The sequence below is a fragment of the Cupressus sempervirens genome, chromosome 8, assembly GCF_028749045.1.
Source record: "Cupressus sempervirens isolate cs-2001-9-10 chromosome 8, ASM2874904v1, whole genome shotgun sequence".
Classification (NCBI taxonomy): Eukaryota; Viridiplantae; Streptophyta; class Pinopsida; order Cupressales; family Cupressaceae; genus Cupressus; species Cupressus sempervirens.
In genome coordinates, this window is record NC_143125.1 from 664,982,794 (window position 1) to 665,008,167 (window position 25,374).

Sequence of the window (25,374 nt, forward strand, 5' to 3'; positions counted from 1 at the left end):
TCCTTTATTTTTATGAAATTTGCAGGTGTGATGGTGGCATGAGGAGGACTAGGAGGAGATACCTGTATGTCTTGCATACTTTGATATTGTGGCTCAGCTGTATCTTTCTCTTCCTCTTTCTCCTCATTGAGTGCCTCTCCTTCCTTTTCTCCTTTACTCTCCTTCTCCACTAGTTTCTTCTCTTTTATTTCTGATGCTCCCTTTTCGTTTATCTTGGCAATTGCTTATGCCTTATATTCCTCATTATATACATCTTCAATCTTCTTGTAAACTATTTTCCACAATCTTGTGGATTTGGTAACTACCTCTTCAATTTTATTCTGTAGAATACTAAATGCTCTAAACTTGGGAGTGAATCTGTTATTATGGCATTTATTATTTGATCTCTAGTCAAATCAGGCAACAATCTTACCAATGTTGACTCCCTTATTTCTTTTTCCATTTGTAAACAAAAATGCCATTTACCCTCTATGATTGTATAGAATTCTCTCGGCATAGAGTCATCTAATTCTAGAGGTGTGTGCTTATATTCAGCCATCATAGCATACACAGACTCCTCTAATTTATTTTTCTCTCCTTTGGTGAGCTTAGAAAAATTCAGATTCTTTAATCCTTTCAAATCATTATTTCTAATTTCTGTACATAATTTATCAACATCAATCTGGGGTATTTGTCTTACCTCTTGAGATTGACTGTTGTCTTCTGACTTTGTTTCCTCCTCATCTGTTTTAGGCTGGGGAATGAAATTCCTCTTCTTTGACTCAACATCAGTCTTCTTTGAGTCTTTCTTCTTCCCTTTAGCCTCTTCTTTTTCTTTTTGAGTTGTGGCCTTTGTGGTTGGTCTTTTTGGTGCTGGGGCAGCTACTTTCGTCCCCTTGGATTTAGGAGTAGATGGAGTTGTGGTCTTTTTCTTGACTGGTGCTTCCTTGGCTACTTCAACCTCAGCACTTTCCTCTTTGTCTCCTTTTGACCCTTGAGTCTGATCCTGAAGTTTGTCTTCTTCTTCTTTTTTAATGTCATCTCCTTCTTCTTCTGTTGTCCCTTCTTCTTCTACACCAAAATTTCTTTTGATTTGTCTTACCATTTTATCTTTCTTCTTTACTGCTGAAGCAGTCTTCAACTCTGTTATTATCTTTGATTTGACAACATCATAAGTTCCAAAGATTTTTTCATTTTTTTCTACTTCTTCTGCAAGTAAGGCTGTTATTGCTGCAGAGGCTTGATCAGCATCAAGTTCATATCCTAGTGGCCTAAGCCATCTTATTCTAGGTATAACTGCTTGCACATAAGTATAATCTATATCTACAAGAAAGCAAATATCTTTTTCATATTTCTCAGTCATTGAAACTGGAATTCTCATTCTTTGTTTCATGGACTTTTTGAAGTCCTCAAAATAACCAGTCATTTGGGCATCAAAATTTTCACCCATCTATTCAATGTATCCATTAATTTGTTCAACAATTGTTTCGTCTGGATTCCATTTAACTTTCCCTATAGAAGGAAATTCTTTCATCAGATAGAAAAACATACATATCAAAACTGATCCAAATTTACATTGAGCTCCTTTGCTCTTCCTTATAGCTCCCAGATTTTCACTAATCTGTTGAAACATGAGCTCTGCCAGATCATAAGTGTGATCCCTTTTTATTATCTTGTATGCAACATCAACTACTATACAAGGTACACTATTTAATATGCTTGATTGATAGAATTTGTGTGAAATAATTCTTACAGCAAAGTCTAGTAGAGGATCAATGACTGTGTTGATAGTCATCCCTCTATTGTTCCATTTTGCACCTGTATTTCTCTCAATTACTTCCCTTTTGTTACTTCGCAGGGTCTTTGGCTGATCTAGGGTTGGAATACCAGTAACCCTATGAACGATTTTCTTGGTGAATTTTACTGGCCCTGACTCTAACCAAAAAGCTCCGTTATGTATTCAGCTCAAAACCATCCGTACCCATTCTGTTTTGAAGACAGTCGAAAATGCTAGGGTTTTGGTTAATCCTTTTCTTTCTACAATGGAAAACTCATTTTTTAGTACTTTTTTTTCACATAATTTATCATATGCATTATGAATTTCTAAGTCTCCTATGGAACCAATTTTACAATTGTAGCATCTGCGAACATCTTCTACCATAACAACTTTATCCGGAATAACTGATAATGCACCTGCAGGATCATTCTTGTATGCTACTTCAGGTATGGGCTTAAATTTAGGTTGTTTTACTTTGTTGCTGACCAACTAAACTTCATGGCTTTCTAAACCCTTGGTGGTTCCTGACCCGGATGCCATTGTTTTCCAAACTAGGGTTTTATAATTCAAACAAGTTTGTGAGACCTACGTAGCTTGGCACTTAAGAGAAATAACTTGAATCAATGAGATTGTTGTTGGAATCTTTCACGAATTGCTTCTGAACTTTTCTTGATCTTCTCCGCTCCTTTTTTGGCTTTGCTTCTTGATCGCGAAGCAAAAAATTGATTGAAATCGCGATAATATACCCTAATTTCATCGCATTAAATGCTCAACTGCCAACTCGACTTCTAAAGAAATTTCAACCTAACTCGGTGTCTACTAAATTTCCTTTCTACTCGGCTTCCATTGGAGTTTTTTTAACTCGGCATCGGTTATCAGCTCGATCGTTGTTGGGAGCTCAACATCTGTTTTGAGTTTTGACTCGATATCCAAAGGTAGCTCGGCATCAACATTTAGTTTCCGTCTTGACATCTTGTTTCATGTAGATTTATACTTTGAATTGCTTCTTTTTCTTGGGACTAATGTCTAATATAAATTTGTATATCAGTCCCATACACTTCTCATGCTTAGTTTGATGAAGTGTGATCACTTGACCCATTGGGTGAAGTGATCCCTTCACTTGATGTATTGCACTCATCTCTCTTTTTCCAAGTCTTTTTCATTTGCCCCCTTATCTTTTCAATATCAATCTTTTCTTTTCCTTTATTCTCTTCAGACTTGGGTGCCTTTGATCTTGTACAAGAGTTTTTGCTGATGTGACCAGTTTTCAGACAACTGAAACATGTGGTTTGGTTCAACCATCTTTTGTAGTTCCCTTTGAAATGTGTTCTTATGCAGTTATGTGGTGTATGTCCATATTCTTGACAATAATGACAACTGTACCTGGTATTGTAATCCCAATGATGATGACTTTCTTTTCCTTCTATTTTTGCTGGTTGATTTGATGTCCACATAGGTTTTTATCTGCATTCAAATGCCCTATGTCCATACTTATTGCAATTATAACAATGTCCATCAAATCTCTGAGTCCTTGTGAAATTGGATCTGCAATCTTGTGTCATATGTCCTTGCATGTTGCACTTTGTGACAGAAACTCTTACTCTTGGGTGTGTTTGGTTGATTGAATCTTCTGCTCCTGCACACATTAGCAGTATGTCCCTTCTTATTACAATAATGACAAGTGGGTTTAGTATTCTTACCTTTGTCACTTCTTTGTTCAACACTTTTTGATGATTCTCCAACTTCAGTGCTATTGTAACCAAGTCTTGATGTATCATGGGCAGATCTTGAAGTTTTTAGCAACTGTTCAAAATACTTGATGGCTTCACTTGACTTGTTGAGATTTTCCGCTACCTCTTTTTCTCTGTTCAATTCATTCTGCATTTCTTCATTCTGCATCTTCAGAGTAGAGATCTCAATTTCCTTCACATTGAGTTCATGATGAAGGTTCATCATTTGAGCAAGTGTATCCATCTGCATGTTTGAGATCCTTGTCAGTTCAGTACATTTTTCTTCAAGTCTGTTTGCAAGATTCCTTTTGTCATTTTCCATCATGACCTTATCATCAACTGCTGTTTTCTTTTGTTCTGTAATTTCACATATCATTATGGCCTGTGATTCATGTTCCATCTTGAGAGATCTAATCTCTTCTACTTGAATTTTGTTTTTCTCCATCAATTTTGCTATTGCTGCATCAAACTCTTTGGTATCTCTGTTGGAAAATATGTTGGTGGTATCAATTTCCTTGTAGTGTATATCATTCTCAGCTATGGCCAGATCTTTCCTTTTTTTTAATGAGTTTCTCAAATTGATTCTAAATTCCTCCAAGCTATGCAGAGCAAGTTGCACATCTATCACCTGATTTTCAATGATCTTTCCAAGTTTGAAAGCTTCCATCTCTAGATCTTTTCCTCCAAGCTGTTAAACTTTTCCTTATGAGAACCTGGTAACACTCTGATACCAATTGTTGGAATATTCATATGTGGAAAGAGTACTTATGAGAAGGGGGGGGGGGGTGAATCAGAAGTACTAAAATTTGTCCTATAAAACTTTTATGTGGAAATAAATTGCATGCATGTAAATACATTAAGTAAACATGAAACTTACACATGCATCAATAACACATAACACCTGAAATTGGTAACCCAGAAACCCTCCAAGAATAAGAAGGTAAAACTGGGGTGGGGATGATACCCACAAAAATTACTACAACAATATTGTTTAACCACTTCTGATGGTTTTCCCTGTTAAAGGCCTGCCCTGTTAAAGGCTTTACACTGTGTCAATAGTGACCTGGTTAGAGGATTTACAAACACTTAACATGAAGTGTCACCCTGTTAAAGGATTTAATCACCTATCTCTAGGATCAATGAAATAGCTGTTAAGCTAACCTATCACCATAGGATTTCCATGCTAATACAATGGCTAGAAAGTATTAGGTAAAATGAACCTGATAGTTTACAATCCTTGATTGCTGAATGCTGGCTCTATTTTGCTTCGTCTGATCTTGACCCTTTGTGATCTGATATCTTTCACTTCTGAAAATAGTATATCAACCACTCTATATCTTCTCCTCTATATCATCATCTTCATCATCTCCTTCTCTATCATGTCTTCTCTATGAGATATCATCTTCCTTATAAAGACATTCGAGGATTTAAGGTTAGGTATGGATCTACGATCCATATTCAATCTTCATTTCTGCTTAATACTTATCTTTTGCTGATTGGTTGCATGCCTTTATCATATTTCTTATTGGCTGCATGCAAATTACATAGGAAATATAAAAGATTTGATCTGATCATTAAATCCTTCAAGATTTCCTTATGTCGGCTGTAAAGACTGTTTTCATCATAGTTTGTGCAATTCCAAACTCTTATGCTGATATCCTAGATTAGTCGGCTCTTGAAATATTTCTATTGCTCGGCACATGCTGTTCTACTAAGTTACTTGGTACTTGCACAAAACTGTGTTACTCGGCATCTAAACTTTACTCGGCACCTGATCTTCACTCGGCATTTACACTTTACTCGGCACCTACACTTTACTCGGCATTTACACTTTACTCGGCACCTACACTTTACTCAGCATTTACACTTTACTCGGCACCTACAGTTTACTCGGCACCTACACTTTACTTGGCACCTGAAGATTACTCGGCATCTATTGCACTCGGCACCTATTCTTGATCTTGGTTAAGTGTATTGACACTCAGTTGTCAAATTTATTCTTTAAGCTAACACAAGTGGGCCAAACTAGGTCATAGGGTACCCTATGACCTCTTTTAACCCATTAGGTCCATTATATGTGTGTTAAGGGGTTTAAGAACACCTTGAGACACACATTATGTGATAAATGAATCAATACTTGTGATACATTACCTTAAGACACCTTTTGACCCATTCAATTACATTATGTGTGTTAAGGGATACTCAAACCCCTTATGACATTATGTGATCCAATGGGTCAAACTGGGTCCTAGGATGCCCTATGTTGCCTTTTGACCAATTCAAATCATTATATGTATGCTAAAGGGTCCTAAGACCACTTAAGACATATTATGTGATTAAATGGGTTGTTGAGATAATGTGTGTTGCACACATTGCATAAAATTGTTATAATGTATTACTTTATTTTATTATGTAATGTTCCACCTAGATGGATGTGCAACATGTGAAGATTTGCATGGAATATACTTGATGAGTTGTATTGTAAAATTGTGATAATATTTCATGTAATTATTTAATATTGGTGAAAAAAATTAAAATTCTAATATTAAATGTGGGGTTAGTGGGTTAGGTAGCACATAGTTTTAGCACATGGTTTATGTAATGCCACTTAGTGGTTTTGTGGGACTTGCTACTATATAAGTAGCCACATGGGTAGTTGTTGGTGTGAAGGAGAAGAACAAGGCAAAAAGGCAAGAGTCGAGCAAGACAAGGCTTGATAGGTTAGCCAAGGGAGCATTTGTGAAGGTTGGAAGCATGCTATGGGATGTGTGGATTCATACTTGTTCACATAGTTTGCTCACTTGTGGCTATGACTTTGAAGGCTTCCATGATTATATTACAATAGTATTTTTACTGATTAATACATGGTGATGGATGCTTTTGAAGGCTGAGTTTTTTCCCTCAATGAGGGTTTCCTAGGGTATATCTTGTGTCACAATTTTTGTGGGTATGTTGTCTAGTCTCTTGCATGTGGATTTTAATTGCATATTTATTTTTGATCTATCATGGGTTATATGGAAATGGTTATACTATTTCTTGCAAGTTTCCTTACAAGTGGTATCAGAGCTATGGTTTTATTGTTGTAACCCTAGATTGAATCCATGAAAATGCATGAGAGGATAAAAGAAAGGGCAAGATATATGAGTTTTTTATTGGATGTTTCATTTAAATGAGGGTTTTTAGGGGGAGCTTGTAAAAATTACATTTTGGGCAAAAATAGACCTCACTATTAGATCTGGGTCATTATTTCCATAAATTTTCATATGTAATATGCCCTAGTTTGGCCATGTTCAAAAGATATGAAAGAGTTTTTTAGTTTTAGCCTATGATGGCCATCAAATTTAATCCCGTCAGAATTTTTGTTATAAAAAAAAATTCGCAATGAAAATGGTAAAAATGTTGTCTTAGTAAAATGGCCATAACTTTCTCTCACAATATCAGATTTCAGACTTCTCATAGGCATTGGAAAGCTAATTCAAAGCACTACAAATTGGTGTATGTTTGATTTTGTGATTTTGATATTTTTCCAAGTTTTAAGAGCCCAAAAATTAGATGTTATTTATTTTAAGCATAGATTAGGGAATAACTTGGGCATACGAAGTTGGCTTTTGGACTTCAAGTAGTCAATGGAAAGCTCTTGGAGAGCTCTACACATTGGTTCAAATTTCGTGTAGGTTTGGAATGATTTATTTAGTGAAATGTTAATCTAAATAGTTTATGGTATATATTGACTATGGTAACACTATGAATTTATGACATTGTATGTTTGGAGATTTAAGATTTGATGTCATTGTATACTCAGTTCATATTTTAGATTGGTCTTATGATGATATGGTTATCAATATTTGATTTGGATATGTATGATGACTTGTTGGGTCTACAAGTTGTGCAATGCTGTAAGTGGTCTATACTTAAAGGTTGCATTTATAGCTTGGATATGGGTTGTTTTTACCCATTGATCTTCCATTATTGATGCATATTTAGATGAGTGGCTTGGATTTGGGTTGTCTATGCCCTAAGTCACATGATTTACTAATTTTTCTTCATGTAGAAGGGATGAGATGTTGTTTCTAGGTATAGTCATTATGGAGGATTATGGTTAACTATTTTATGCTGATGGGTTGGACATATTGAGAGTTAGATGCTTGGTTCATGAATGTGATAATGATACTATGGATTTTGGCATGACATGATTGGATATATAGGTAAATCCTTGATGATTATTGGTTTGGATTCTTGATTTGGTTATGGTGGTATATCTTCTTAGTTAAGGATCATGCTTATTTGGTTTTTTTTTAAGGAGCTCATGATGTGCACTTTGAGTTCTTTGATGGTTTTATTCCTTGGTTGATTCTCATGGTTAGAGGATGGTTTTTTCATCATGATATCATGGATAGCTTGGATACATGATTTAGTGGGAGCTTGTGATAGTGATGAGGTGACAGTGCAGGATTGGTTCCTGGTTAGGTTGTATCTTCTTAGGTCTGGAGATCTCAATTTTACTTGGTCTTGGCACTTTGGTTGTGTGAGTGTAGACCTGTAGGATCTTCATGTAGCAGATGGATGTTATGATGTCATAGGTGACTTGGTATAATAGTTGAGTATGAGTTCTTGGCATTGATATATTTATTGAGTGTTTGTAGATGTTGGAGATTTGTCTTAGATCCCGTTGTTGTCAAAGCATCTTTGATATTTGAATGGTGCACTTATTATCTTCATGGTGTGTAAAGATGGTTAGATCTTGAGGACTAATGGAGTTCTTAGTTATCTTCATGGTATGTGGAGATGGTTTTCTTCATGGTGTGTGGAGATGGTTGAATCTTGAGGACTTATAGGGTTCTTGGTAAAAGTGTGGTTTATGCTTTCATTTGACATGTTATCCTTGGTATTGGGAGGGTTTCATTTTTGTGTCACGGTATACTCTTGATACACATTTAGATTTTTAACATGTTATGGTGTGTTCATATGGAGCATGTTATCTCTTTGGTTAAGATGGCTTAGATCGTGTTGTCCTATTTATATATCTAAGGCCATGGTTGGAACTTTGACATTGATCTTGGTTTAGTTTCTTGGTATTGAGTACATTGATCATAAGCTGGATACTTCATGGTATTGTTATGTTGCATTTGGAGTTGGCATGGATTGATTAGTTACGGGTGCTCATGGATACTTAGAGACTATGGTGATGTTGATTTCTCTTGGATTAGAGAAGTATTTGCTAGGACAATTGATGGTTTCAGTAGGAAGTCCAAGGGGAATTCACCTAATTTGGACTTGAGATCAGATTTTTCTTAGATGAGTCTTGGTTGGAGGCTTGGATATCTTGATGAGAATTCTTAGTCCCTGCTCTTGGTCTACTCAATGGTTTGCTACTTGAGAGGTATAGCCCACAATTTTTTCTCAAGTGCATTATATTATTCATGGATATAAATCTTGAGCTATGGTACATAAGTTATTTCTAGAGAGTTCATTTGAGAGATGGTTTAGCATTGGTTATCTCCATTTGCATATGTTTTTATGCTGGTTCAATTTGGGAGATGGTTTATATTGGGCATATTCCTTGGATTAGAAATGGCTTATGAGTTTGATCTTCTTGTGAGAGGCTTACATCCATGATTAGTTATATGGTATAGTTTGAATGTTATTGTGGCTTCTTGCCGGGGTTTTATGGAGGAGATCATACTTGCATAGTTTACATCTAGAGGTGTGTGTAGAAGGATATGATACAGGTTATGATTTGCATGGTTTCTCTTAGTCTTGGTTATCTTTCTAGATGTTCAGTTTCACTTACATTGGATTTGAGATTGGTTAGAGATTGTGATCACTCGTTTGCATTCATGTATGTCATGTGAGAGATGACATTGTTATTCCTTTATCTCTTTCCCCTATTGGTAGTCGTGAGCTTGGGAGAGTGTTGGAGACTTGATATGCGAGTTGTCCTTGCAGATTATTGGTTTATGTGTTGTGGATGTCCTTGAAACTACATGGATTCACCTCTTTGAGATGTTGTGAGTGGATTGGTTATAGATTTGACATTATCTTTTGTAATGGGAGCTTCTTGGTATATATATGTGGTAGGTATTGCTCTTGAGGCTTGTGATTGCAAGTTATAGATTGGATATGTTGATGATGTGAGATTCACTTAGTATACATTTGGAGGTATAGATAGTTGGATGGGTTTGGAACTTGTTATGGGTGCTATTTCAGCTATTGATAATTTGGCAACTACAGATACATGTGATTACCTTTGGATTAAGTTTTTGTGCTTGGCATTTTAGTTGGTATAGGATTTTTTTTGATCTTCTAATGCAATAGGTTGGTTGGCTTTCTCTTTGGATGGCTTATATGTATGTTCAGTGGTAGTGACATAAAAGGAGGTGAGATCATTCATTTCTAAGATGCTGGATACTTTGATTTTGTTGTGGGTACAAGGATAGAGCACATGGTATACTTTGATCCATTATAGTGCATGTGCTGGGAGGGATTGTTCCCTTGTTCATTTATGTGGCTACGAATTGACCCTATGCAATGTATACAACAAGTGGGAGATTGTTGAGATAATGGGTGTTACACACATTGTATAATATTGTTATAATGTTTTATTTTATTTTATTATAAAATGTTCCACCTAGATGGACGTGCAACATGTAAAGATTCCCATGGGATATACTTGATGATTTGTATTGTAACATTGTGATAACATTCATGTAATTATTTAATATTGGGGACAAGAAGTAAAATTTCAATATTAAGTGTGGGGTCAATGGGTTAGGTAGCATATGGTTTCAGCACATGATTTATGTAATACCACTTAGTGGTTTTGTGGGACTTGCTACTATATAAGCAACCACAAGGGTAGTTGTTGGTGTGAAGGAGAATAACAAGGCAAACAAGCAAGAGTCGAGTGGGACAAGGCTTGATAGGTTAGCCAAGGGAGCATTTGTGAAGGTTGGAAGCATGGCATGGGATGTGTGGATTCATGCATGTTCGCATAGTTTTCTTAGTTGTGGCTATGGCTTTGAAGGCTTCCATGGTTGTATTGCAATGCTATTTTTGCTGATTAATAAATGGCGATAGAAGCTTTTGGAGATTGGGTTTTTTTCCTCAATGAGGGTTTCCCAAGGTATATCTTGTGTCACAATTTTTGTGGGTATGTTTTCTATTCTCTTGCATGTGGATTTTAATTGCATATTTATTTCACATCTATTATGGGTTATGTGAAAATGGTTATATTCTTTCTTGCAAGTTTCCTTACATGGGTTAAAAGGGTTTATATGGTACCCTATGACCTAATCAAATCATTATGTGTTCTAAGGGGTTAGTAGACCCATTCTAAAAAAATTATACAATAAAGTGGGTCACAAGGGGTCATAGGGTTTCCTTTGACCTCTTTTGACCCACTAGATCCATTATATATGTGCAAAGGGGCTTGAGGACCCCGTAAGACATACATTGTGTGATCAAATTGTAAAAAAGTACTCACAAGGTACCCTATGGCCCCTTTTAACCCATTCAAATGATCATATATCTTCTAATGGGTTTGTAGACCCCTTAAGGCACATATTTTATGATCAAATGTGTTATAAAGCCATTTTATCATATTATGTGTGCTAAGGGGTCCTCTAAGGCACAGATTTGTAACCAAAATGGGTCAAAAGGGGTTATAGGGTACCATTTAACCCTTTTTGATCCATTTAAACCATTATACATATATGCAAAGGGCTAATTAGACCCATTAAAACATACATTATGAGATCAAATGGTTTAAAAGGAAGTTATAAGGTACTTTATAGGGTAATTAAAATGGGTCAAAAGGGGTTATAGGGTACCATGTAATGCATTTTGATCCATTAAAACCATTATATATATATGCAAAGGGCTAATTACACCCATTAAAACACACATTATGAGATCAAAAGGAACTTAAGGGTACTTTCTTTTTCTTTTTACCTATTGGATCCATTATGCTAAGGGATCTAAGGACCCCTTAAAAAACACATTATGTGATCAAATAGGTCAAAATGGATCATACGACACTACCACATTTGATGCCAAATTGGGACAATAGGTCCATTACAGCCTATTATCATTGTAATTCTAACAACTTTCCCACCCCCCCCTCTATATAATGGGTCTGCATGCAGAGTGCCCACAACCTACCAGAGAATACTATGTACTCTGGCTATTTAGAATAGACCTATCAGATCTTTCTGACATAGAAGTCAAAGAAGAAAATAAACTAGATGCATTGGTTGTACAAAGTCAGTAGCCCATAGAATTTGAGGGTAAGGCCACAAAAAGGATGGGAATAGGGAAAATTTCATTGCCATCAAAAAGTGCATTAGAGAAGATCCTGGACAATGCAAAATAGCAAAGATTTGGTGTGCCACCTAACACTGGAAAAGAAAGAGTTCTCTGCCTTAGTAATGAAATGGATTAAGTGTTTCTTGGATCATCTATATCTTTCCTCAAAATTCTCTCTCAAAGAGTTGAATACTACTAGCACATAATCTTCTCTGGGATTCAAGGACACCTTGCATCCCAATCATATTGGTTTCACCTTTAGCTATCACAATGCAGAAGCCCTCAACTACAGAGTCATAACTTATTGTGGTTTCCTAGCACTACTACTTTGAGAAATAGAGGAGCGAATATGGACCCCTATGCTACTATTCTATGGAAGGGCCAACCTTGTCAAATTCTATACATAACATGATCTCCTACTTATCTTACTTGTCCTTACTTCTTAATCATGCATGCACGGTAAAGTAGAAATGATTTGTATGTGTCGTCTCCTTCCAATAAAAAAGAAGACATGTGGAATTTCTAGTAAGATGACATATCAGCTTGGGTAACTATGTTTCACATATGTTTGATTTGAATTATATTTGGATCAGAGTAATAATCAGCACTAATGTGCCCTGTCAAGGTATAATATTAGACTTTAATAGTGAATGATATATTGTTGTTATTGATTGGCTAACTATCCTTGGCCAGCCTAAAGATAATTATTTTTGGTTAGAACTATTTGTATAGGCCCACTATTTGGCCCACATAACTAACTTCAAAGGAAACCAGAGGAAGGATGGATGGTTCACCCCCGTGCAAGGGTAGTGTTATAGAGTAAGTGCTTGTAATACATTTCATTATTTTTATATATAATCTCCCTAAATATACCATAGAATTTAGACCCTCCATGATAGGACATAACTTAGTACCTACTTCCCTTTTTTGATAGAACATCAATCATATGGATTGAACTAAATGGAAAACAGACATTATGAACGCTTCTACTAGAATATTATGTTGATAAATTTTCTTATATTGTGTTGCTTATAGAAATATATTTGTTTTCTACAACATATTGATATATGGTTTATCTCCAATTTTAAATATTCTTATTAGTTAATGCATACCAATCTTCCCTACCCAACCTAATCTAGCCAACTATATTAGCAACTGGGGGCAAGTGCAACTATAACTAGAATTGCATGCATTCCTCCAATTCTCTATCCATTGAAAAATAGGGGTTATCCACTACAACCCATCACCTATTCATTGCTGGAGAAGTGTTCTTTGGAGTGATTCTAGTTGGTAATCATTGATAGGACTATTAGGTGTTGGAAAAGTATAGTAGTCTCTATCCTCTATAGGTTTTTTTACTATCTACAAGGGTTATCCATTGTTATCTACTCTATTATTTGTCAATTATCTATGCATTGGGGAGTATGCTATCAATCTCATCCTAAATTGTATCTGTTGGTGTATCCACTACAAAATAGGAGCCATCCATTGCAAAATAGGGGTTATTTTTTGTTGATGTTTGATTATTGGTTGCATTCTAAGGGCCCGGTTGTTCAAACATGAGGATGTGACATCTATAATCTAGAAAGGTCCCCTAGTGTTTGAAGGGATTGGAGAACATAAGAAAATCCATGCCGTAGGAGATTTTTGTAAGCATCTAAGTTGTCAAAAATATCATCAAAATTGCGACAATGATAGACTGCGATGTCAAAATTGCAATGGACCCACATCACAATTTGGTATCAAATGTAGTAGTGGGATAATTTGTTACCCCTTTGGACCAAATCAAACCCTTATATATGTGCTAAGGGGTCCTTAGACCCCTAACAACATTAATTAAAGATTTAGAATTTTTTTTACATAGAAATATATCAAGTTGGAAATTTACAAAGCATGCTCATGCTATAGTGAGCTTGTGCTATTTAAAAAAAAAATTGAGCCTATGTTTTGTGCTATCCAAACCATAGTGTGATTACATTATGATGTGATAACACTTTCTTTGAATAGGAAAATAATGAAGTGGCATCTTTTTGGTACCACAACTTGGTGCATATGCCCAATATAAGCATGTGATATAAATATGCATAGTTAGTTTTTAATCAATGTTGACATAAGGTCATTATCATTAGAAAAAACATCAACATCTTCAAAAATCACATCCTCATATTTGTCATATGTCTATAAATGGATCCATGCAAAATATTGAATTATTCAAGAATGAAATTCATTTGTCTAAGGTTACGAGGGAATAGTAAACCTTTTTAACACCAAATTTGCAAAATATGCTATATCACAAATAATAACCCAAACAACTTAAGAAATTTTTCATACTTATGATTGATTATTCTCCTTCTTTAAAGTTTTCTTTAGAATTGTTATCTTTCTCTATAAATGGTGATCTTTCTTTCTTTGATTCCTTCCACCTCTTTCCTTTTTTAATTTATAGATAAATAAAAGAAAAATAGAAAAAAAATTGTATCTTTCCTTGGTTGCATTCATATTAAATAAAATTGAGATTAAACCATATTTCCACTCTCATAACTTGAAATTTTCTAAACTAGGAGTTGGTGGTTATTACACCATATCAAGTTCATAACAGTAGGTTAACATGTCATAAATTCTTTCATCAACTCATAGATAAATTAATGATTATACTATTTTTCATGTTATACTAAATAAAAAATATTATATTTTATCCTTCATTTGTAAAAGATTCTTAATGAATTCCATCAACATATAAATAACAAGAGATTAATTTTCACATATATACTTTTTCCTAGTTCCTTTAGAGAACAACCCTTAAAGAGTGACATTAATGCATGTGTAAAGATTATAGATAGAGTCATTACATGTATGTTGATAAATACTAGGTTATGACCATTTGATAAAAATCACTTCTAGATTACTATATAAACCAAATATGGACAAGAACACATTACTTTTAAAAAGTTTTACTATTAATTTACTCATTAGTAATTAATTTTTCTAATCCACCTATCATGGTCACTTCGTTTGTTTGATAAGAATCTAACAATCATCGTCTACTTGGATAAAGCTCTAATAATTTTTGTTTGAAAAACTTTGGTTGGGTTGTAGATACTAAAGAGACCTTTTTTCTTTTCCATACTATATCATTCTAAGAAAACAAGATTATATGCAATAACAAATAAACATGCAAAATTTATCTATGATTATTATAAGACAACAAGATGATACACAATAAAAGACAAACAAGAAAGTGTATAATAAAAAATAATAATCTTGGTGAAGGTTTTGCAAATGGGGTTGCAAGCTTTGGGTTTAACCATGGAGGAAACTTTGTAGTTAAGTGTGCTCAGGCTGGAGTAGTACTAGGATGGGTGACCTCCAGGGAAGTTCCGGTGCTTCAACCTTCTAAGCATCACCTAAATCCAATGAGTGCTAAGTGTTCCATTTATTCTCATGAGAGATGGATTCATGTTGAATCACTACTCATGAAACATGGGTCAATGAGTTTGACTCAAATTCACACAGTTAAACTAATGATAGCAATATTACAATTTGACTTGTTGTAGAAATTATCTTGTAGTTATCAATAACAATCTTCCTTTTATCTATGCTCGATCCAATAAGACACTTGTACTACATGCAATAAACTCATAGTCCCCCCTTCTCTCTAATATGATTCTATAATTGAGTAGACCCTAAATTTCAACTCAGATAACCACATGTCTCAGAGTAAAAGATCTAGAAACAAGATATCATATATTCATAACTAACAGAACTTATTTTTTCCTAATCCAAAAAATCTATGCAATAATATATACTCCAATATAACTAACTTATATTACACAAAATTCATACACTTTAATTACACAAATTTGATAGCATCATTACAAGGAAAAACATATCATATTTATTAGAAATAAAGAGTTCCAGTATATAAAAGATAAACTTTATTTTCTGGATGTGATTGTCTGAACAACTTTTATCATCAATGTTTCGGATTTTGGATCACACACTTCCTGATCCATCCTCCTCTTCTTTTACATTTGCATGTAATGATAGATCACAAAGTATGATCTAAACATTAATAATGATAAAAATAAACCAATAATACTAATAGATTGTAGAAATCGAATAACTCGAAACAATTCAATTAAATTACAATAGGGATAACAATATAATCTTTCCTTATGTCCAAAGCAAAGCATGCTAGATTATTTATATATCTTGAAGAGTTCAAATCAAATTTTTCTCTATGATAAGATTAAGAGCAAAGTCCCATTGTAGCCAAAGGAATTAACAACAATATCCCATGCCTTGATCACAAATTCCGATCCCACAGCATCTCAAATCATCAAGACACTCAAAATCCGTTAGACATAAAACAGCGCCTGTGCAGGGATCAGGGTATGCTACTGCTGTTCCTGCCATGCTCACTGCCAATGCCACCATTAACACCATACAAACCAACTTCATTGCTTTTCCCATTTTCTTTTATCTTCTCAAGAAAACTCTTGTGGAGAAATGCTAACCCAATGGTCCAATTTATAGAGATTTGAATCGCCCTCTGTTTGCAATGGATCTTCTAACATTATCGAGCCATCCCAAACATTCTTTCTCCTCGTTTGGAGACTAAATCGAGATATTTGTAATAGAATAGTACGTAGATAAATAAATAGAATAGTTGATTGATTCGAAAATTGGGGTTGAAGAGGCCCACCGGTTAAACAAAGTTTATGACATCATTGCGTACGTTAGAACCTATGTTAATATAGAAAAAATAAGAAGAGAATCCTTGAATCCTTGTCTACAACTAAATTGGTCGTTTGATTCCCTATTCTTCCTCATTGTTTAAACCGCAGTAAAACCAAATTCTGCAACCTCTATCAGCATAATGGGAGCTCACATAATGTGGTGGCATTGTGCAAATTTCCATTGACAAGAGTTTGAATAATAACGTGTCTTACATTGTAAAGTTTACATAAGGGAGGATGGATGTTATAGCTAATTGGAATTAGCTATATGTCATGTAGTTCAAAGTGTATATTTAATTTGATTTCTATTTTCTTCACATTTCAACAATATGAAGTTCAATATGAGTATATTTGTAATGTTTTTGGATTAAATTGTGTATTAATTTGAAGGAATATGTGGTGGTAAGTGAAAAATAGAATTATTACTAATGGTGTTAAGACATTTTACATTCGTGAAAAATGAAGAATTTAAACTATTGTATTGTAAGTTTATATTTCTTCATTTTTTAAGATGTAAAGAAGGTATTGCCAACTTCCATGTTGATTCGTCGTAAGTTTCATCTAGATGTCGTATACAAATCCACTTAATAAAAGATTAATTTATATTTTCAATTGTAATGAAACAGTTGCCTCAAGATTTTGTTTTAAAGTTAGTGGTGGGTGACAATAGTGTGGATACTAATGTCCCCTTCATCGTAAGGCCTATATATAGAGAATTTCATAGTAATTGGTGTTAGCTATTTTCAATGTAGCTTAGAGTGTACAAATTATATAATTTTTGTTAGAGTAATAAAGTATTTGCTTATTAATTAAATCATATTGATTTAATTATTAAGTCATTTATTATCTTTAGTTTACTTAAGCTAAAATTTTGGCATATAATAATTAATTCTTTTATTAATTATTATCCATCAACCTAGGTTTTACCCTGTTAGGGTTTTGATCCGCTTTTATAAGGATTGATCTCTTTGTAATTAATTCATTCGCTTTTGATAATAGCAATTTCTCTTCTTGCTCATCAAGATTTTCTCATCTATGGATCTAGGAATTCCAACCTCCATAGCTTTTTGCTTCTCTCATCTATAATAGGTGTTTGCATTTAGGCAATTCTTGGGAGTTTTGGGGTTGATCTTTCATCAACTTCAAAAATTTCTACTTCCTTACACATTTCAATGGTATGAATGTGTTGAAGTATAAAAAATAAGTGACAATAAATGTGAAATAAAGTTATCAACTTGATGATATTAAGAAAATTTATTCAATTTCCATAGGGTTTATACTTGTGGACAACAAACAATTGAAGGTAAATCATTGTAAGTTGTATTTATATTATTATGATTCTTTTGTGTAGATGTAAGGAAGGTATTGACAACTTCTATGATTATTCATAGTAAGTCACATGTAGAGATCTCAAGAAACTTCACAATTCTAATCTTTTTCTCAAATAAGTTTTGTAAATCTTATGATAATGAGGATTTATTAGCTTCTCTTAAAAACTATCTAATGGTTAATTCAATTGTAAATGATGTAAATAAAACCCTTAACAAAACATAGCTTATAATCCTAGTGGATTGCAATGTGGCAAAGAATTCAAGATTTTAACTATGGCGATTTTGTATTCCCTTTCTACTTAAGATACTGGGTTTTATGGTTATTGTGTTTATAGTAAATGACATTTATAAATTTATATCTATTTTTAACTATTTTTTATATATTATATATTTTTAATGATAATTCAAAGATCGTTTTTTTGTACAAGTAATTTGTAATTGATTATTATGACAATTTATCCATCACAAATGTATTCAATATTATTAACTTTTTGGGGAAAGATCCTATTAAAATCCCATACTAATTAATATAGAGAAAGATTATACTAAAATTTGAGATGAATAACAAATTAGGAGAACTAAGACAAAATGTTCTATCATCTAATATGCAATGCATAAAAAACATTTTAAATAAGAGCTCCTTATCTTGGAATTTATCATTATATAAAGAAACTAATACACAATACATGATTAGCTAAAATTCCAAAGTTTTGTAACACTTTATAGTAGGTTTTAAAAAATTCATGCAAAATTATAATATTTAGTGTAATAAACATTGAACACTGACTATACTAGGTTTAGAACCATGAACAAACATTCCAAATAAGAGGTCCTTATCTTCAAATTTATCATTATATAAAGAAACTAATAAATGATGTATGATTAAAAAAATTCCAAAGTCTTGTAACACTTTGCAATAGGCTTTAAAATTCATGCAATACTATTCACAAACTATATTACTTATATGAGTGAACGATGAGTGGGAGCAAGAGTAAAAGTGGAAGTGCTAGGGTAACATGCATTAGAGAGGAGTCAGAGGACAATTATGTGGATGATCAAGATGCAAATGGATATGATGGGCAGGTCCTTCATCTTGTGATGGCTTTATGGTTGTGTGGGTGGGTGTCTTTTGGCTCTACCTTCTAAAGACACCTTATATTTTTCTTCTATTGTACAGAAGTACCCTATGGCTGCATGTTGGGAGCTTTGTGCCTCTTCCCCATTTCCTTGTGGTTGCCCTTTTTGGGTGTTTTTGGTGCCCTTGGCTGGGAGGTTTTGTTAGCCTTTGGTTTCTAGTTGGAGTAGTTTTGGGTGTTGAGGGTGCCTCTTTTTGGGTTTTCTAGCCTTTTCATCTACAAATAGTCATTTTCCATTAGGTGTTCATTTTTTCAGGTCAATTTGCTAAATTATTGGGTTACATATCATTTTAGTGAGAGTTTTCCCTTTCTTATCAAACATTGTCTTGCCTCTAACTGCTTCTTGGTTGTCCTTTTGGTGAAAGAGGAGGTCTTGTGGTGTTTCTTATCATACCTTCCTTGATCTATTTCTTCTCCTTCACTCTTTAGTCATTCCTTGCCTTATTTGCTTAGTTTGGTGGGTTTGAGGTGGATCTGATTTACTTCTTGTTGTTTGGTTCCTTTTGCCTTTGGAGGTTGGATCTGATTTAAGGTTTTTCCCTTTTCCTTTGTTCTTCATATTTATTTCTAATTTCTTTCCCTAACTAGTTGTCTCCCTACAAGAATCTTATAAAGGTGGAGTCTTTATCTTTGGAGGTGACATTTCACCTTTTTTCTTGGAGGCAAATGTTGTATTCTTTCCATTTAAGTCTTCTTTCAAGTTTCCTTTTGAGGTAGAGGCATATCCTTTGGAGGTGGGTTGTTGTTGATAAGAAGGTTTCAATGGTTGTGAGTGTTATTCCTCTTTTAGTTGTTTAGTGGTGGTTTTGTCTCTAACTAGTGGCATTCTTTTGGTTGTTTATTCACTCTCACTCCAATTCAAATGACTTTCTCCTCATTTCAGTTCTTTGGTTTTATAGGTTTCCTCCTTGCTAATGTCTATCTTTTCCATTTATTTTTGGAGGTTTTCTATTGCATTTTGGAGTTGCTAGAGCTTTGGTTTCTTCTAATAGTGTCCTTCTTTGTTCCTCTTTTTTGTCCCTCCTTTCTTAGGAGTAAGGGATATTCAGTAGTTTTTAGTTCTATGTTCCCACCTAAACATCTTTGGTTTTCAAAATTTAAAATTGTAATTGTCAAACCCTAGGTCTAGCTAGTTGTGACTTCTTTCAAAGCCTTTTGAATTCACCTCTTGTGAATTTTTTTTTCTTGTCATTATGACTCAAGATGTTACTTTGATGATCTTTTTTATGTTTTATTGTATGGGTTCAATTCCTATCCTACTTTACCTAATCAAAACTCCAAAAAAATCATATTGGAATATTATGAGAAGAAAGATGAAAATCACCCAATATGTTTTATGTACAATTTGTGGCATTTTCAATTATCTAGTCTAGTTAGATTAATTTTAGCCACCTTAGAGAAAAGGTGAGAAGTGTATAAGGAAGTTTGAGAGGCAAGTTCCTTATTTAATCTACTTGTCTATAGAGGAAGGATCACATACTAAGGGGAGGTGATAAGATTAGTTAGGGAGGAGGCTAGTAGTATATTGTTAGAGGAAGTGAATTAGGTGGAAAAGTTTTAGCTAGAGTAAGGTTAGTAGTGGGTTGAATAAAGAGATGTGTGCAAATTAATTAATTACTTAAATTCCATGAGTGGATGGAACAAGAGAAAATGAAAAATAGACATATATTAATTTTTCCATTTTAATTGTAGGGAGAAATAGGAAAAAAAATTAAATGTGTATATGGTGTTAGATAACTAATGTGGGGGAGGAAGGGGTGTGTGTGAATAAGTTATGTTCAATGATCCTATAGTCCTTTCAAACAATTTTAGTATCAAATGAACTTCATAAAAATAATAAATAATCACTCAGTATAGTCATTCAACTTCACATTTAACTCACACAATTAAATTACTACAAAATATTTATTTACCAGTTATGTTATAACTGACTAATAGTAATAAAATTTAGTTATTATTGAATATTAACTTATTTATTACTAAGTTGCAGTAAAATGAAAATAACATGTAAAAAAACTTGCAACATAACAACATTCAGACATTTGACACCAAGGTTTTTAATGTAAAAACCCTATAAAGGGAAAAACCACTTGGAACCGACAACCCAAAATGTTTACTCATTTGAAGTGAGCTCTTCTAGGAGCCAACCTTGTTAAAGGTTTACATACACATTGTTAATGTGAGCTTGTTAGAAGATTTGTACCATAAGATAATCTAGACCTTATCACTCCTTGATCCTATCTAAAGAGTGGTCATCTCTAACGGACTTATATACACCACTAATCAATGTTACTGTATAGGATTTCATAGACTTGTTAGGTCTACTTGGTTAATGATATTTTTCTACTACAATGATTAGAAAGTAACAATATAAAGTAATCTATTAGGTTTATGACTAACTTTCTTAATCATATCTTCTTAATTCTCAATCTCATTTTGATCTCTATCCTCTTATCTCTTTACTTGGATGATTCACACTTTCTCTCTTTCATTTTTCTTTCAACTTTGCTTTGATCTTCTCTCTTCTCTACTTGGTTCACACAACTCTTCTTTCTTCTTCATAAAATTTTCACTTTGATCTTCCTTCTCCAACAATTCTACCAACAATTAGCAACCAAAAATCTTTCTCAACTTCTCGTTAAATGATTTTCTTTGTGCTTCTAGATTCTTCCAATTTTTGTCGCTTAATCATAATCATAAATCTCAAATTCATTACATGTTACCATTTTAAAAAAAACTTTCATAGATTTTTGTGCTCGTCCTTATCCTTCTTCAATCTCCATAATCATATCTGCCTTGCATTTTCATAGTCATTCATCTTGTAACAAGTATTGACTCCCACGTTTGAACTTCTTGGACATTCCAAAATTTAGCCTTTGATTTCATGTTTTCAAATTTTTTCTTCTTATGGTTACTTGATCAATACAACATTGCACTTGGGTAATAGTAAACACTTGGTCAATACTTAACTTACTTGGGTAATACTAAAGCTTCAACTTAACTTTTCCAATTTCTTGGTGAACACTGTAGTCACTCACTGAATATTGTCTTTCTTCTTTAACCTCGTCACTCGGTATAGCTTGTATAGCTCATTGTGTTACAATATTGCATGATTGTAAAACTATCAAACGAACATTACGTTACCACTATCCAACTTATTCAAGTTCTTGTTGAATACAATACATATTAAGTCCATCTTCAACATACTTTCTTCAATTCCTCTTCATTAATTGTATTGATATAGCACTCCACTCAGCTAGGATGATGTCTAGCCAACTAGGACTTGAAATCAATGAAAACATTATAACTAATGTGAATCTCTTACATACATTCATACCATCATCAATTGCATTATTATTTAGGGCTAATAACCCCCTTGGCATTGATGACAACACATAACATATGATTTTACATTACAAATCATTACATAAGATAATCAAATGTATGCATTGAACATAATAAATTTTTTTAGCTCTTTGTCTTCATCATCAAGTTCTCTGTAACTTGATATGTATCTTAAATAGCAAAAATCATCATGAAATTTTCTCCCCCTTAGGATATATTTCTTTATCAGTTCAACTTCATTCATTTTCATGTCTACTCTCCCTATGCATAGCATTCTTTTGATTCTCATTTTTTCTTACTTATATTCTTTACAAATTATTTCCCCCTTGATATAATTCTCTTCTTGTTAATATTCTTTATTGGATCTCTCCTTAGTAGACTTCTCCCCCTTTGACAACAATGCCAAAGGTCACTATAAGTTCCAATGTGAAACTTATAAAACCTTTAGTTATCCATGTACCTTGCATGTACAATTTACATCAGTTTAATCACAATCATCATCATAACTTTAGGAAACTCCTAAAGAGTGAAATCTTGCATCAACTCCATAAATATAATTTTTTTCATCCATGAATTGATGCAATATGCATATTTACCCTGTGAATTTTGGATAGGGGCGGGACCCCTAGTTTACCTCTTACATACACGAAAGCATCTCTAGGTAATATATTAGTAAATATGCATATAATTTACACTTTAGACTTCACATATTCAATCCTTACTTGTTTCTCTTGTACTCATTCCCTCAAATTATGACACTTTATTGATATATGCTTCGTTTTTACAAGAATTGCCTTTTTTTTTAATATATTTATTGCACTAGTTTTTATTATAATAAATAGTAACAGGCTTGGTTCTCTCTTCTTGCATACCTTCCAACAGTTTCTTAATCCATAGAATATTTGAACAATTTATTGTAACAACAACATATTCAGCTTTAGTAGTAAACTGTGAAATACAACTATTTTTGTACTTATCCATGTTATCAATATTTCTCTCAAAAAGAAAGTTCCACCACTTGAACATTTTCTATCATCAACATTACCATCCCAATTAAAATTTGTGTACAATTTAAGATTAAATTCATCAGCTTTCTTAAACTATAGGCCATAAACTTTAGTTCCCTTTAGATATTCGAATATCCTCTTCACAACAGTCTTGTGTGTCTCCTAAGGATTAGATAAAAACCTTGCAACTATACCAACAACATGTGCAATATCTGGTCTACAATGCACAACATATTGTAATTTACCAATCCTAGATATGTATTATGTTTCATTTACCTCCCCATTAGTATATTCCTTAGATAATTCCACTCCAGACACCATAGGTGTACTGACTAACTTAGACTCATCCATCCCAAAAGTTTTTAAGATTTCCTTCACATATTTAGATAAAGTAACATATATAAATTTCCTCATTTGGTGAAATTGTAATCCAATGAAATTTTTTATCTCACCAAACATTGACATCTCAAATTTTGTACTCATTTGATCAGAAAATGTCTTACATAGTATGTCATTTCCTCCAAATATAATGTCATCCACAAATATTTCAGTGATTACCACCATGCTTTTAGATTCACGTTTCAAATAAAAATTACTATTTCTTAGTAGTTCTAGAAAATCCAATCTTAATAAAATAAGAATGAAACCTTTCATACAATGCTCTCAATGCATATTTCATTACATACAATGTCTTGTTCAACTTGCACACTTTTTCTTCAAGTATTTCATTCAAAAATGTAGATTTGACATCCATTAGATAAAATTTGAACTTGTTGTAGGTAGCATAAGCTAACAATGTTCTTAGTCCTTCCAATCTTGTTATAGGTACTAAAGTCTCTCCATAATCTATTCTTTCTTCTTGAGCATAACCTTTGCATATTAATCTTGCCTTGTCTCTTACCACTTCTCCATTTTCATTTAGTTTATTTTTGAAAATTCATTTTGTTCCTATCTCATTCTTGTCCATAGGTCTTGGTAGTAATGTCCATGTACTATTCTTTTTAATGTGATCAATCTCTTCATTCATAGATCTTATCTAGTCTTCATTATCCAACATTGCCTAAATTGTTCTTGGTTCAAAATCAATAATCAATGAGGTATTTTCTCTTAACTTACTTCTCATCTTTACTCCAATGCTTCTATCACCAATGATTTGTTCAGGAGAATTATTCTTCCTCGCATATTTTTCCAATACAAGTTCAATTATTTGATTTTTAGCACTTTCTCCATTTGTCATGGGCTCAACTTCTTGCTTGGCATTTACCATTTGTTTCTTGGGTAAATCATTTTCCCAACTCAGGTGATATTGTCTAGTGCTTGGTGCTTCTCTATTGTAACTCAGGCAATGTGTCTAATGCATCTTGATACATATACACAAACTTGTAATCTTCAAGTTCCTTCTTGCTTTCCACATCATTCTTATCTAAGAACTCATCAATGCTTACATTCACACTTTCAAACATTTTATTAGTAGCCTTGTTCAAACATTTATAAGGTTTTCTCTTAGATGAATAGCCAAGGAATATACTTTCATTTCCTTTAAAATAAAATTTACCATTCCTTACATCCTTGTGAATATAACACCTACTTCTAAGGATTTTGAAATAACTTACATTCGATGTATGATTGTACTAGAGTTCATATGGTGTTTTGTGTATTTCTTTCTTCAAGTAAACTCAGTTGAGAGTATAAAAATAATACTAAAAACTTCTCCCTAGAATATATGTGAAACAACTTTCTCAATCATCAATTCCCTTGCATAGTAAAAATAGATTTATTTATTCTTTCATCAAATCCTTTTTGTCATAGTGTCCTTGGTGCAGATATCTATCTCTTAATACCATTCTCAACACAAAAGTTAGTGAATTTAATAAACATAAACTCACCATCTCTATTAGATCTTAAACATTTCAAAGATTTACCAATTTATTTATCAACTCTATCTTTATACAATTTGAATTTTGAAAATATCAAAAGCATGCAATTTCAACGCCGTGAACATAATAATCATCATTTTACAATAGTC